This window comes from Hyaena hyaena, unplaced genomic scaffold (assembly GCF_003009895.1).
Source record: "Hyaena hyaena isolate Hyena2069 unplaced genomic scaffold, ASM300989v1 scaffold_125, whole genome shotgun sequence".
In the NCBI taxonomy this organism is placed as follows: domain Eukaryota; kingdom Metazoa; phylum Chordata; class Mammalia; order Carnivora; family Hyaenidae; genus Hyaena; species Hyaena hyaena.
Genome location: NW_024080757.1, coordinates 2,771,564 through 2,786,629, shown reverse-complemented (window position 1 = coordinate 2,786,629; position 15,066 = coordinate 2,771,564). Strand labels below are relative to the sequence as shown.

Genomic DNA, 15,066 nt, shown 5'->3' with positions numbered 1-15,066 from the left:
TTCTCTGTTTTTAGGAATAGTTTATATAGAACTTGTACCGTTTGATTTCCTAAAGGCTCATCAGAGGTAAGGGTACTTAGATTCTCTGTGTCTTCTTTAGTCAATGGATTTTTTTGTATGTTCCTGTCTTTTCTGGGGTCAGTTTTGCTAATTTGTATTTTTGTAGGAAATTACCCATTTCATCTAGAGTTTCAGAATCATTGACATAAGTTTGTGGAAAGTAGTCTCTTATTTTTAAAATTGTTCTCTGTTTTGAAGGTTACTTCTTCCTTGTCCTTTCTAATTTTGTTTTTCTCTTTATGCCTTGGTATGTGACTAGTGTACGTTTTTTATAGGCCTCTTTATTTGCTTTTATTTTGATTTTAAAAGTAAAAATGTTTATAGAAAGAAGACTTAGAAAATGTGGATGAAGCGCAAATAAAAGGACGAAAATCAGTGAGTCCTCTGTTCAGAGATAGGCATTGTTAACAACTTGCTAACATTTCATATGTTGCTCTGCATATCATGGCTTCTTAATTTAACACAATTGAGATCAGTTTTCTGTGCACAGACTTGTATTAGTTTCTTATGGCTACCATAACAAGTGACCACACACTGGGTGGCCTAAAATAACAAATTTATTCTCTCATAGCTCCAGAGGCCAGAAATCCAAAATCAAGGTTGTGGATAGGGCCATGCTCCTGCTGAACATAACTCTAACCTCTGCATTCATGTTAACATGGCCTTCTTTCTTCTGTGTCTATTTCCAGATTTCCCTGTTCTTAATAAGGACACTAGTCCCTAGATGAGGGCCCATCCCAATCTGTTTGACCTCATCTTAACTTGAATACACCTGCAAAGATCCTGTTTTGCAGTAAGAACCTCTCAGGATTTGAATGGACATGGATTTTGGGGGAACACTGTTCAACCCAGTACCGTATTATATTCCCTCGTATTTATTTCAAGGCCTTCTTTGTACTTTGATTTCTCTATGGGAATTTTAGGGCCTGCTGCTGGGCAAGAGCATTACTAGAGTGTATCAGCATTCTGAAGTGCTACCAGCCAGCTACACTTGTGGTTTACCCATAAACACAAATTTCCATCATTACCTAACAAAGCGTCATCATTGAAAAGAGCAGCAGAGCTCATTAAATTACTTTAGAGCTTACTTCTTGGTTAATTTTAGATGAGAAGACTGTTCTTCAAAATTATTTAATTGCAATATAAATAAGTGAATAGAATGACAGTGATATTTTTCCAACCCAAATTAAGAATCATAAAGAAGCAGGTGGAGTTAATAAAATTGTATCATCAGAACTTAAAAAAAAAAGTGGCTTGAATGTTTTATTGGTGGTGGTGGTTAGTTTGATCAGCAAACCATTCGGGAACCTTTTCATGACATCCACCTTGGTTCTCACACAGCTTGGGACATCCTCTAGTCCTATTCCGTGTGTTTCTTTAACGAATGTTGTTATCCCATCCCTGCTACTGTCCTTGTGTGTTAAGAGTCCATGGGGGAGAAGAAAGGGAAAAATAGTGGGGGAGAGGGAGAGAGGCAAACCGTGAGAGACTCTTGAATGCTGAGAACAAACTGAGGGCAGATGGGGGTGGGGGGGAGGGGAAGCGGGGTGATGGGCATGGAGGAGGGCACTTGTGGGGCTGAGCACTGGGTGTTATATGGAAACCAACTTGACAATAAACTATTTAAAAAAATAAAAAATAAAACAAAAAGAGTCAATGGCTGTTCTTTATTATGATGAATTAAGAAGTACTTATGGCCCTGGCTGTTTAACACTTTGTATTTTAATTGGTCTAAATACAGGTTAGTGGGAAGCAGGGGTACACAAGGACCCAGCAGTCTTTGAGGATATTATGTGTGATACACTGTGTGGCACCATATATGTTATTTTTGTTCAGTCCCTCAAACTGTCTGAAATGTGAGTATTATACCTGTTTTAAATACCAGAAACATTGATGGACTTGGAACTAGAATTTAGGGCTTCGTTTTCATGATTTTGCACACAGCTCTAGTTCTTTTTATTAATATATGTACTTGCAGACTCCAGTGTAGACCTGTATAAACGTCCTCTATGGAGCCCTGTGTAATGCAACCCAGTTTTAAGAGTCAAAATGGAGCTTTTCTTAATTAGTTTTTTCCTTTTAATAATTTCTCAAGTCATACAAGATCTATTTGTAGTAATTACAGATCTCAAGAAGTTCTCTATTTGTCAGAGGGTCAGAGAAGGTAGATGTCATGCTCCTCAAACTAGTTTTATTTAATGCTATTTATTTCTCTTATGTTATTGGATCAAATAATAGGGGGTCTGGCTAAAAAGAATCGACTCATCATTGTTGTTTGAAGGGTGATAGTGGTATAAAGTTCCCCTTCATCTCCAGCAAGGATACAAACCCATCTTTTTTCTTTTTTTAATTTTTTGAGTTTGTTTATTTATTTTGAGAGGGGGGCAGGGGGCAGAGAGAGAGGGAGAGAGAAAATTCCAAGCAGCCTCCGCACTGCCAGCACAGAGCCTGATGTGGGGCTCGAACCCGTGAACCGTGAAATCATGACCTGAGCTGAAATCAAGTGTTGGACTCTTAACTGACTGAGCCACCCAGGTGCCCCCAACACACCCTTTTTCAAATCAGCTTGTGACCCAAGAAAGCACAGATTTATTATTATTTATTATGAAGACTATTAAGGGCTTTTATGCTTTAGATCGTCAAGGAACTTAACCATAGAGCTTTTGTGAAAAAATGGCTCTGTGTTATGGAATGCCTTATGAAAGTAATGGAAGGTTAGACGAACATGATTATAATCTGAACTGCTTGCCTCTCAAAGAGGCTTCCTGTTCTTGAAGACAAGGTCTTTTACTCTTTTCTGAGCCTTGCTGCCCTCTTCTCTGTCCCCATAAGTCCTCTTTACCGAGGGGCTATTTCCATTATTGTTGCTTTTGTGCTGTCACCTTTCCTCAGACAAGTGACTCATACCTACGATGCTGGCTTCTTGCAGAATCTTTCACAGTCTCTTGTTTGGACCCATGGAACCGCATGTCGTGCCGTCACAATCAGGGGTTAGATGATAGATTCTGATGACCTGTATCAACTGGAGTGAACAGTTGTTAACTGGAGCTAACAATTCTTCACCTGAGGAATGTTTCTGAATTGAATCCTGTGAACTGTTGTAATGATAGTAATGTCATGTGTCTCACATTTTTATGTCAGTCATTACTCACATACGATGGAGCAATAAACTCAAAAAATTTTTAACATTATCAGAATCTCAGTATTATAAATAGCAATCTAGTATCAACCAATTATCTTTTTTTGCCTGAGTGTTTTATATTTAAGAAAATTGATAAGGTTCTTTTCATTAAAATTGAGCAAATGCTACTTTTCTATCTCCTATAATTTAAATCAATTACTTAAAGGCAATTATAGATCTATATTATGTCCACTGAAAGTAAGAGCGTTTACCTAATTCCCCATTCAGGGCATCGGCTTTATAAGGCTTCATTCAGAATGAAAGGGTAGACTTTATTAGGACAGCTGCATGAAACTTACATAAACATTAAGCTTCCATAAACTTACGTAAAATTCTTAAAAATATGTCATGCTGTAACAGTATGTGTGTGTATATAATACATGTTATATATTATATAATGACCTATAATATACATTATTATATAATATGTATGCCATTATATGTGATATATACTATATAATATATATGTTACATATATTTTTATATATAAATACGTAAATAAATTTTGTTATATAAACATATATATGTTATATTAAAAAAATATATATATATATGAAAGTGTGCTGTTGCTGTGAAATCACACTGAAATGATGCAGTACCATAGGGTGTAGGAGAGAGGTCTTTTGTTTACCCTCTTGTGACATATTTTGACAATTGCATATGTTTAAGATTTCGGTTTTATAGAATGTTATAAAAATCTCATTATCTGTTTTTTTTCTTTTATAGTTTATTTCAAGTTGGTTTCCATATAACACCTAGTGCTCATCCCAACAAGTGCTCTCCTCCATGCCCTACACCCCTTTTCCCCTCTCCCCCATCCCCATTAACCTTCAGTTCTCAGTATTTAGGAGTCTCTTATGGGGGCACCTGGGTGGCTCAGTTGGCTAAATGGTTAAGCATCCAACTTCGGCTCAGGTCATGATCTTGCAGTTCCTGAGTTCGGGCCCCACATCAGGCTCTGTGCTGACAGCTCAGAGTGTAGAGTCTGCTTCAGATTCTGTGTCTCCTTCTCTCTGGCCCTCCCCTGCTCACACTCTGTCTCTGTCTCTCTCTCTATCTAAAGTAAATAAACATTAAAAAATACTTAAAAATAAAGTCTCTTATGGTTGGCAAATTAAAATTACACACAGACTTCTCAGTGTGGTGTTCAGTCTTCTCTCCAGCCTGCCACTGTCTTAACAGGCTCTGGTCTCCTGTATACTCACATGCACACACTCTCATTTCCCTGTCCCACCTTCCCATCCCCCCATCTCTGTAGGCAATTTGCTGTTTCCTCCTTCTGGAGAGAGAGTGCCATTCCTCTCTCTATGCTCTGCTGTGCACTTGTGAAATCCTGCCTTTTTACTCATGGCCAGTTGAAAATGCTGTCTCCTTCATGAAGGCTTTCCTGGTTCCTCATTCCACCTATGGTTGTTTCCTTTCTTGATTTGGCCCTTCTTGTGTTCCTTGTCATGTTGTTCTTTGTATATATAGTTACTTGTGCATTTGTCTTATCCCCCTCATTAGATTTTTCTGATGATATAGTGTTTTATACGGAATAGGTCCACAGTAATTATCAAGTTAATTTAACCAAATAAATGTTGCATGCAATGCACTTTAATCATTTTTGTTCTATTTTAGTTAATTAAATGCTGATTACCACCCACAGTTGAGAAAACTGTGGTCTAAGGTATCTGTGGCTGGCTACGTTGTTAAGTTTTGAGATGGCCTCTGAAGTCTCTTTTCAAGTGGATTCAAGTGTGGAATAGGTTTACCTAATGAGTGATGCCCATTGCTGCTGCTGTTGTGTCTACTACTCTTGCTAACGCTTAAGCTGTATAGTTTGTAGCGTAGATGAAGGTGTGTGAAGCCTCGCCTCTTGAATCTCTGTCAGAAGGACCATCTTCTTCTGACTCTCATGTAATCATATAAGTAGATGGCTTGACACTTCTAAAGGCCCTGCATTAGTTATTGCTATATAATATATCCCTGCAAACGTAGCCACTAAAAACAGCATTTGGTTGTCTCACTGCATCAGAAAGGCAGGAGGTTGGGCCTAGTTTAGAGTCCTCTGAAAGGCTGTGATCAAGGTGTCTGTGAGGGCTGAGTTGTCATCAGAAGGCTTGACAGGGGAAGGACTCTCTCCTACATTCTCAGAGTTGTTGAGAGCATTTGGTTCCTTATAGGCTTTTGGATTGAGGGCCTCAGTTTCTTGCCGGCTGGCAGTCGGAGACAACCCTCAGTTCCTTCCCGTGCGGCCCTCTCCAAATACCAACTTACAACATGGCAGATTCCTTTTTCAGAGCTCTTAAGGGAGAGAGTTTCCTTGTAATACAGGCATTGTTGACATAATCACAAAGTGGCATCCTAATAGCTTTGCCATATTATTGGTTAGAAGCAAGTTAGAGATCTGGTTTACCCTCAAGGGGAAGGGCTTACAAGGGCATGAATGCCAGGAGGCAGGGATTATGCGGGCCACTTCAGTCTGTTAGCAAGAGGCCCATACAAATAACTGGAGCCACCCATTAGGAAGGCTTGCTACAGTGTGCTTATCTCTGTTAAAAAACAAAACAAAACACCTCTTTGCTGTCGAGTGTCTGGTTGGCTCAGTTGATAGAGCACGCGACTCTTGATCTCAGGGTTGTAACTCTGAGCCCCATGTTCAGGGTAGAGATGACTTAAAATCTTTTTTAAAAAAGCTCTAAAAAAAAAAAAACCCCTGTTGACTGTTAAAATGCTACAGGTGTTTGATAATTAGTAAAAAGAAGCAAGATTTTTAGCTCTTCTAGGAGAGAAGGTGTAACTAATTAGGAATTCCAGCTGAGTTTTTCTCATGAGGAGGGTGGAGACAGCACGGATCAGGTCTTGACCTCTTGATTGAATATGATATTTTCGATTCCTTCTTCCACCTTTAATCTCATTTCCTTAGCTTCCTAGTCACCCCTCTTTTGGTTCATCCTGCTTCGCCTTCATTCCTCGCCATTCTCTGCTGGAGCGTTTTCTGGTGTGCTGTTGTAGCTTAATCACTTTGTCTTCTCCACACCTCTTTTATGTTCTCAGTAAGTGTGTCCTGACTTTGTCCCTTAACAGGCAGGATGCTAAGTTTGAGTTGGGCTTAATGAGGCCGGGTTCTGCTGAGACTGCCGGGCTCTCATGGCCTCTAGGTGACGAGGTAGGTCGGCGGATGTAGAACTGTCAATCCGTGCTGCCTGGTGAAGGAGCGGTTACTAGTCTAAGACCAGATACATACAGAAATAGAGGGTCCATGCTTAGGCACCTCTGATGGGGTTGTATGTTTGTTTTTCTGGTTTTGGTACTTCAGTTGTAAGTAGTAGTGCTTGGTGACATACCCCGTGAGCCACTTTCATGAACTTGTAAAGTATGGCTTGATTCTTCTTGGCAGTACTTGTGACGTGAACACATATCCTTTAATGACAGGCTGTATTTACTGCAAATATTTTAAAAACTGTTGCTGACAATTCAAGGCTAATTAATGAATTTTTAGATGGTTCCAGTTTACTGATAACCCAAGTTGGTTATTAGTTGTGACTTAATGAAAGGATTGCCAAATGGCAAATATGGGCAGGCTGGCTACAGACAGGGCCGCCTGCTCCTTTGCAGTCTGTGAGGTTTCTTTGTTGGATTTACATCCCTTCTCCATTCTGTTTTTTAAAGATCATTTATGGAAGATCAGTACATTACATTTTGGGGATATTACTTTGTTTTTTACCCAGAGATCAACCTGAATTTGGTGCTGGAAGAGGTGTTCTTGATACATGTAATTAGGTAATGTCCTCTCCCACCAGAATCCATGTGCAAGTAGGTGTAGTACTTTCAGTCTTACCTGCAGTCTTTCTCCTTCAACATAGAAACCTGAGTTTTGAGTAAGAATTTTTCCAAGTGGAAGCCAATCCTCTAGACCAGTGGACTCAAGCTAGTCAACTGGAGGACAGAGATGTTGGCCTTCTTGAGTTCATGGAAATTGTATACGGAGGAGGGGAACCTGCTGGATGAATACGGTCAGTGTGACAAAAAGCTATTCCTGTAAGATACTTTATCCTCTGACTTATAAAACTTCCTTTTTGTTTTTCTCTCTTGCCTCTTTTGTGAACTTGCTATTTTCAGGTGTTTTGATGTTTGGGGGAAGTTATAAATGGAATTGTGTATTTCGGAGAAGGTCAGGCTTAGGAGTCATCACTCATCACATGCCTATCTCTTTTATTTTTAAACGGCACACGAGTGTCTGACTTGCACATGGTATTTCTTGCTTGGCAGGCTGGTGCCAGACTCAGTGTCTTTTGTTTTTAAGAGATAAATGTCTGGTGGTTTTTGTTTTGCTGTGAGACACATGTGAGTCATACTTATCATGAACCAAGTCCTTCCTCCAAATCTCTAATTATTTTGGACAACTTACCTATACTTCAACGAAGCTAATATATTAAAAATTTCAACTGCACGTCTGTTTATAAAAGTTTGGTTAGTCATCTACACTTTATAGGTTGATAAAATTATTTCTTGATCAAGTGAACTACCAATCCTCTTGGCACTAACTTTGTTTTTGTGCTTGTACATTGATTGCAAAGTTAGAAAAAGATGAAAAATAAAGAGTTAGGCCTTGGTCTCTGTGACTTCCTTCCTTCCATATTGGTCAGGGACAGCACCAAATATCTGGATTTCACCAGTGTGTTTAATCCTGTGAGTGACACTCTCTAATGCAGTAGTTAGGGTTTTGTTAAGAAAGCAAACAAACCTATGATCAAAAAAAGACTGAAATACTTTATATTACATTATTGAATAACTTGCTCAGTATTATGAAAATCATCTTTTTTTTCTCCATCTATTACGACAGGTGCCGTGTGTGACAGTTAGAATGGATAGCAGAGCCGGACTCTGTAGGATTTATGTATTATCTCTACCACCTCACTGCCTCCATGGTGTTTGTGATATTTGTCGAACAACTGGGTCTCTCCAGGCCTTAGTTATGTCTTTGAAAATAAGGAATAATAGGAGTCCCTACTCACAAGGTTGTTTTCAAGATTCACTTAATTACTAAACATAAAGCATATATGTGAACAGTTCCTGTCTCTGCCTCGTAGCTACACAGAATCCTTAGCTATCACTGGTCACCTTTAGGATCATCTAGTTTGACAAAGGTTTGTTAATAACAACAAAAGTTTACTTACCATACATTAAAATTATGTACTACGAATTAAGGTTTTTTAAAACTAAAAATTTCCAGTAGAAAGCCACTTTTTATCTCTAACTCTTAAGGAATGAACACTTCAAGTGGAACACTCCATTAGCAAGGACTTGTTGCAAAGTAATGTTTTAAAACATAAAAATAAACTTAAAAAAAAAAAAAAAAAAAAAAAAAAGACTGTCCATGACGTTATATGGAAGACTCAATGATGTGGTTCTGCCTATTTTTCAGCATTGTGCTCTTTTACCGTTTCCTAAGTTCCTGATTGAAAAAATAAAGACAGGTGATGTTCAACAAAGTAGCCACCTCATCTTTACATGCCTTCTATCTAGAACTTAAGTTTTTTTGACTGTGGACACACTTCCATATTATTGCTTTAAATACTTTTTTTTTTTTAATTGGGAACATTTCCTTGAACATTCACATAGAGTATCAAAAGAAGTTTTTGTTTGTGGTTGGAAAAATATGTGTTTAACCTGCCAACAGAACTTACAATTGCATAAGAAAATGGGTGTTGATGCGGAGGAATGGTGTGTAGGCAGCAGACCTCTTGTTCTGTCTGAGAACAGTGATGAAATACAAACAACCAGTGTGGAACTGCTGTTGCTCTATTTTAGTGTGGGAAACACAACTTCAGAGGACGAGAAACACTGCTGCTGTTTTAATACTTTTATTATATTTTAGGCATGGGATTTTGTTGGCAAGTATTACAGGGATCACAGAAAGCTGAGGTCTATAAAAAGTACCACAGTGCCTGTTTCATTCTATTTGTGTTGAACTTTAGCAGGAGTTTATGACTTGGGATTCATTTTGGATCTTTAAGTGATCTGTGAACTCTTGAAATTATTTATAGAACTTTTTTTTTTGAAGCTTTTATAATGCCTTGTTGTCTTTAACCAGTGTTTTACTCTTTTGTTTTTGTTTTTGTTTTTATGGTAGTAAAATATACATCACATAAAATTAACCATTTTAACTACTTTTAAGTGTTGCCTTCAGTGGCATTAACTACATTCATATTTTTGTGCAGCCATCAGCACTGTCCTCCTCCAGAACTTTTTTATCATCCCGTCCTGAAACCGTGTGTCCATTAAACAGTAATCCCTATTCCCACCTGCCGGGGCAACCACTATTCACCTGTCTTTATGAACTTGACTTCTAAGCACCTTATGTAAGTGGAGTCAGGTAACGTGTCCTGCTGGTTTATCCATGATGTATCAGAATTTCATTTTTTAAAAATGTTTGTTTATTTTTGTGAGAGAGAGTGCAAGTGAGGGAGGGGCAGAGAAAAGGAGAAAGGGGCAGAATCTGAAGGAGGCTCCAAGCTCTGAGCTGTCAGCACAGAGCCTGACGCGGGGCTCGAACTCACAGACCTCGAGATCATGACGTGAGCCGAAGTTGAACGCTTAATTGACTGAGCCACCCAGGCGCCCCCAGAATTTCATTTTTTAAGGCTGAGTAACAGTCCATTGTATCTGTGTACCACATTCTATTTATGTATTCTCCTGTTGATGGGCAATTGGGTTGTTCTGCCTTTTGGCTATCATGAATAATACTGCTATAAACATTGGTGTGCAAATATCTGTTTATGTCCCTACTTTCATTTTTTTAATGTGTATATTTGGAATTGGAATTGTTAGATCACATAGTAATCCCGTGTTTAATATTTTGAGGAACTGGCATACCGTTGTCCACAGTGGCCACACCATTTTATACTTACTCCCATTGTCTGTAGAATCTTGTGGTATGTATGTGTATTTTTTTTTTTTTTAAGAATCATTCATAAGAGTTCATCAGAATCTCAAAGTGTACTTTTTGTATTTAGTCCTTAACAGATTCACTTTAATTGTTTCATACTTAATACAATGAAGAGTGTGGGATAGATATTAGTTATATTAGGCCTATTGACTTATTTCCTCATTCCACTAAAACTTCTGTGGGTAGATGAAATGGAAGGAATTATCCTTCAAGTTTAGTTACATGGGTTCAAACACCAAAATAGGTAACCATAGCATTAGGTAGAGTCTTGTGTTCAAATAGTCTTAGAAAACCGTATTCTTTCTCAGGCTCAGAAGAAGATTGAGATGACAAAACACAAAAAGTAGCTTTAAATTCTGTACTGAGAGTATGGTAGCTGATTGGCATTAATAATTTTGATTTCTTACCTGGACAGAGAGATTTTGCTTGTAGGCCAATAGACTCTACTGTGTACATTTTATACTTGGAGAGGCTAGAATATGATAATGGGTTTCTTTATGTAAATATATTTTTAAAATAGGTTTGTTGTTTGTTTAAAATGGATTATTATCAACCAGTGATATTATCATAACTTCAATTTCTTCACCTAACTTTAGAATGATGACTAGCAAAAATAAATAGTAGAAATATGACTTGTTTTTCATTTCCTTTAAATAAATAAACCCAATGACAAAAGTCCAACATTATCTTTTGTCCTAGATCCCCATAACACTTAAAAATTACATGAAGTTGAACACAATAATATGAGCTACTATTTAAGATTCTCTTCGTTCTGTTCTATTAAGGCAGAGAATTTGTGCCATAAAGGATTGATCTTCCTTCCTTCCTCTCTCTCATTCTTTCTTTTTCTTTCCCTCCCTTTCTCCCTCCCTCCCTCCCTTTCTTCCTTCTTCCTTAAATATGGAACACTTAATGAATTTGCGTATCATCTGGGAGCAGAGGCCATGTTAATCTTCTCTGTATCTTTCCAATTTTAGTGTATGTGCTACTGGAGTGAGCACAAGGATTTTTTTTTTTTTTTTTTTTTTAATGAGTTTTAGAGTCCTGTCTTTAGGGACCAAATTTAAAAATCCCAAACTGGACCACCTGGGTGGCTCAGTCGATAAAGTGTCTGACTCTTGACTTTGACTCAGGTCGTGGTCTCACAGTTCATGAGTTTGGGACCCCACATCAGGCTCTGCTCTTTGACAGTGTGGAGCCTGCTTGCAATTCTCTCTCTCAATCTCTGTCTCTCTCTGCCCCTCCCCTCCAAAAATAAATAAAAGAAACATTTAAAAAATCCAATACAAACCACAGAAAATTGCATATAACTCTAACATAGTAAGGCTGCAATAAAAGAAGTTGCCCCTCCCAGATGAAGTGATGGTCTGACACCCACATCACCTCTCCTCTCCTCTCCTCCCATTCAGGATCATTCTTGGCATTACGATGGGGGCAAATCTCCTCAACACTGTCTTTGGGCAGGAGAAGAGGTTGAGAACAACCATTACTGAAGTTTTAAATTAACATTTTAGAAAACCTGGTGTTTTCTTGTTAGAAACCTGGCTTCTTCAAGTTAATTAGCTGAATCATTTGGTCCTCATTTCTTACCTTCCTCTGGCTTTAGCCTTAGGGTCCAGTGGTCTTTAGTTCATAATCTCTAAAAGGAGGGGGTAATATATTAAGAGCAAAACAATGTTTTCCCCAGACTCTCAGTGCATTTCATTGAATTTTATCTTTGTACAAGTATGAACTAATTCTAGGTTCCATGAGAAAGCTGTGCACTGATTGGCTTAGGTCTGCGTTCTTGGACTAACCATGTATTATAGGAGGAAAGGGACTTACTTCTCTTTGATTAATCATGTCCTAGAATACTGTAGAAATGAAGATATAGCGAGTTCCTCTTGATATGAGAAATGAGGATGACATGAGAGAGAAATCAGTTATGAGCAAAACCAGTATTGTTTTAGCAAGTGGAATGGGACTAAGTCCAGGGCATGGATCTAACAGCGTGTCCTGGTTCACGCTATCCACTCCCAAACATCCATACACGTTCTTCCTCTTATGTGTGTTCTTAATGAAAATTTGCCCTTAAATGAAACACTCTCACTGCCTCCCCAAAGAAGGACATTTCAAAGTCTCATCTAGTTCCAAGGGCAGGATCTTTAGTGATGTACAGTCTTCTTTCTCAAATCTGAGGGAGCACATTGTGGTCTTGCAGCCTGTGGCTAAGGAATGATGTGGCCGTCCGTAGTGCTCAAGCCAGAGCAGGGTGATTGCAGTAAACGTTCCCATTTTCAAAGGAGGATACTGGAAAAGTACGCACAGTGATCAGTGACCGCTCTTTCCTAGTCCAGCAGAGTTGCGTGCCCCTGTTACTGGGAGGAGGTTAATTTCTTAGTGAATTTTATCTCTGAGAGTGTTTCCTTTTCCCCCGTCTCCCATGGCATATCAGAGGTGGCCTCTGAGAAGGACTGAACGACCATGTGGAAACTGCAACTTTACTAACTCTCGCGCCTCGCATGCGGGATTGGGAGGGAGGGACCTCAGGTTGGCTCAGAGCTGTGTTTCTCAGTGTGGTCTCAGGCAAATTATGGGCTCTCCCTCCAGACCTAAGGACTCAGAATAGGCGCTCCAGCGATATGTCCTTCCACACTACCTCCCAGAGCATGGCGTGCGCTTTCTAGTTTAAAAACCATCGACTTAGAGACCTTTAGCAGGTTTTTGTGGGTTTTTTTGGCAAATCAACTCCCTTAAAACTAAGTGGACTGCAAGTTGGTTTATGGCCGATTCTATTGCAGTAGTCACAGGCAGAGGCCTTGCCTGGTCCCCCTGTCGGAGCCTGGCCCCTGCCCTGTCTTGGCCCCTTGTTCCTTCTCTTTATGCCACATCGTAATTGCATTTTCACAAGGGCTTGTATTGTCATCTTTGTTGCGCAGGAGTATGCCCGTTAGAGGGAGGGGCTTGGGAAAGGACCCTTGTGGGGGTGGGGTTAGGTGCCTTCCAGGCTCCATTCCCCTCTCCTGGGTAATCTCTAACTTGACAGCCTCTGTTTTCACAAACCTTAGCTCCGCTTCCACGATGTGTCTTGTTGGTTGGGTGGTTGGTGTTTTAACCGTACAGGAGTCCACGTTACTGAACTTGGAGCTTTTTTGGGTTACAGATGTGGAGAGGGTGTCTCATATCGAAGACCTGTTTTCTCCCCTCTCTGCTTTCAGCCTAAGCATCTCTTTATCTAGGCTACAGGAAACAAGCAACACATTTCTTCCTTCTTAATTTTTGTACCACTTACCTTTCTTTTTCTTGAAGCAGCCATAATAAATGCTTGGAGTGAATCATGAGATTTAAGGTATTAGCTCTTTGGTTAAGAGTGCTGATGTTTTAAACTCTTTCAGGGTTAGAAACTGGTGCTACAGGGGCGCTCTCTCTCAGAAATAAATAAAATATTAAAATAAAAAAGAAAAGAAACTGGTGCTACCAATGTGTAGGAAGCAAAAAGAAAAAGCAAGGCCTTTCTCTCCTGTCCAGCCTTTCCATCTCCCGCTTTTGACCCGTGGCCTCATGGGGGCAAGCTGCAAAACATGGAATCCATGGAATCGACTCAGCAGTAAAGAGCAGTATACTATTGATCCGTCTACAGTATGGATAAAAGCGGTCAGACCTAAAGGAGTGTATACCCTATGAGTCCATTTACATAAAATGCTACAAAACTGATTTTTCATGAATACTAATAGAGAAAGATCAGGTAGTGGCTGCTGGGCTGGAGAGGTGACAGACTGTGTGGAAAGAAAACAGAGGGACACAAGAAGCCTTTGGGGTTGATAAGAGAGAGAGTACATGTGTGCGTGCAGGTGATGGGCGGAGAGAGAGGGAGACAGAGGACCCAAAGCAGGCTCCCTGCTGAGAGCAGCGAGCCTGATGCAGGGCTCGCACTAAGGAACCATGAGATCATGACCTGAGCCAAAGTCAGTCGCACAACTGACTGAGCCACCTGGGTGCCCCAGAGTGCACCTTTTAAGTATGTGTAGTATACCATGTGTCAATTTTATCTCAGTACGTTTATTAAGATTATTAATAGATTTGTCCATTAAAATAATATAGATTAAGCAAATAGGCTTCCCCCTCCAAAACAAAACGAAACAAAACAGCCCCTTGAATCTTCTTTACTGTAAGTAAAAAGAGGTGGGTGCCTCCACTCTTCCTGGCCCTTCATTAGACTGTGTCTTATAGATTCTTCCAACTTGAGTTTTCTTCTCTGAAAACCAGAGCTCTTACCACCTGCCCCAGAAATACCTCACGAGGAGTCTGTGCACATCAAAACTAGGTGAGAGAGCTGTGTTAGGCGAGTTAGCACCGTCCCTCTCCACAACATCCCCCCTCCCGAGCATTGAAAATATCCTCTGTGGGTTTTGGATTTGGCCTCCTTTTCCTTCCCAGATGCAAGGAGGAAGTGAGAGTATATGTTCTGCAGATATGCCACGCCTGCATTTTTGGGTAGTGAATTAGTTGGGCAACTGTGTCATTAATTTGAAGCTGCCTTCAAGAAATGGCAGTGGACAAAGATTTGTCTTGAAGCAAATCAGGCTGATGATGTGTTACAAAGGCTGTTTGGTTTGCTGAGTTTCAGTTATTCTGTTACCACAAACGTAATAAATTTCCATATTATAAAAATATTTTCTCAAAAAAGAAAAAAAAAAAGACGGGCACCTGTGTGGCTCAGTCAGTTAAGTGTCTGACCCTTGATTTCAGCTCAGGTCATGATCTCATGGTTCATGGGATTGAGCCCTGAGTTGGATTCTACACTGACAGCGGGAAGCCTGCTTGAGATTCTCTCTCCCTGTCTCTCCCTGTCTCTCTCCCTGTCTCTCTCCCTGTCTCTCTCCCTGTCTCTCTCCCTCTCTCTCTCCCTCTC

General features: G+C 39.8%; 1 protein-coding gene and 1 non-coding gene across 8 annotated transcripts in view; one reads left to right on the top strand and one right to left on the bottom strand.

Moving 5' to 3' along the window:
- CDKAL1 (CDK5 regulatory subunit associated protein 1 like 1) overlaps positions 1-15,066 on the top strand; it is a 706,117-nt gene that overhangs the window by 261,274 nt on the left and 429,777 nt on the right. The window lies entirely within an intron of this gene.
- Positions 11,070-11,176, bottom strand: LOC120235257. Its single transcript, XR_005529353.1, has one exon. It is a non-coding gene; the product is annotated as a U6 spliceosomal RNA (small nuclear RNA).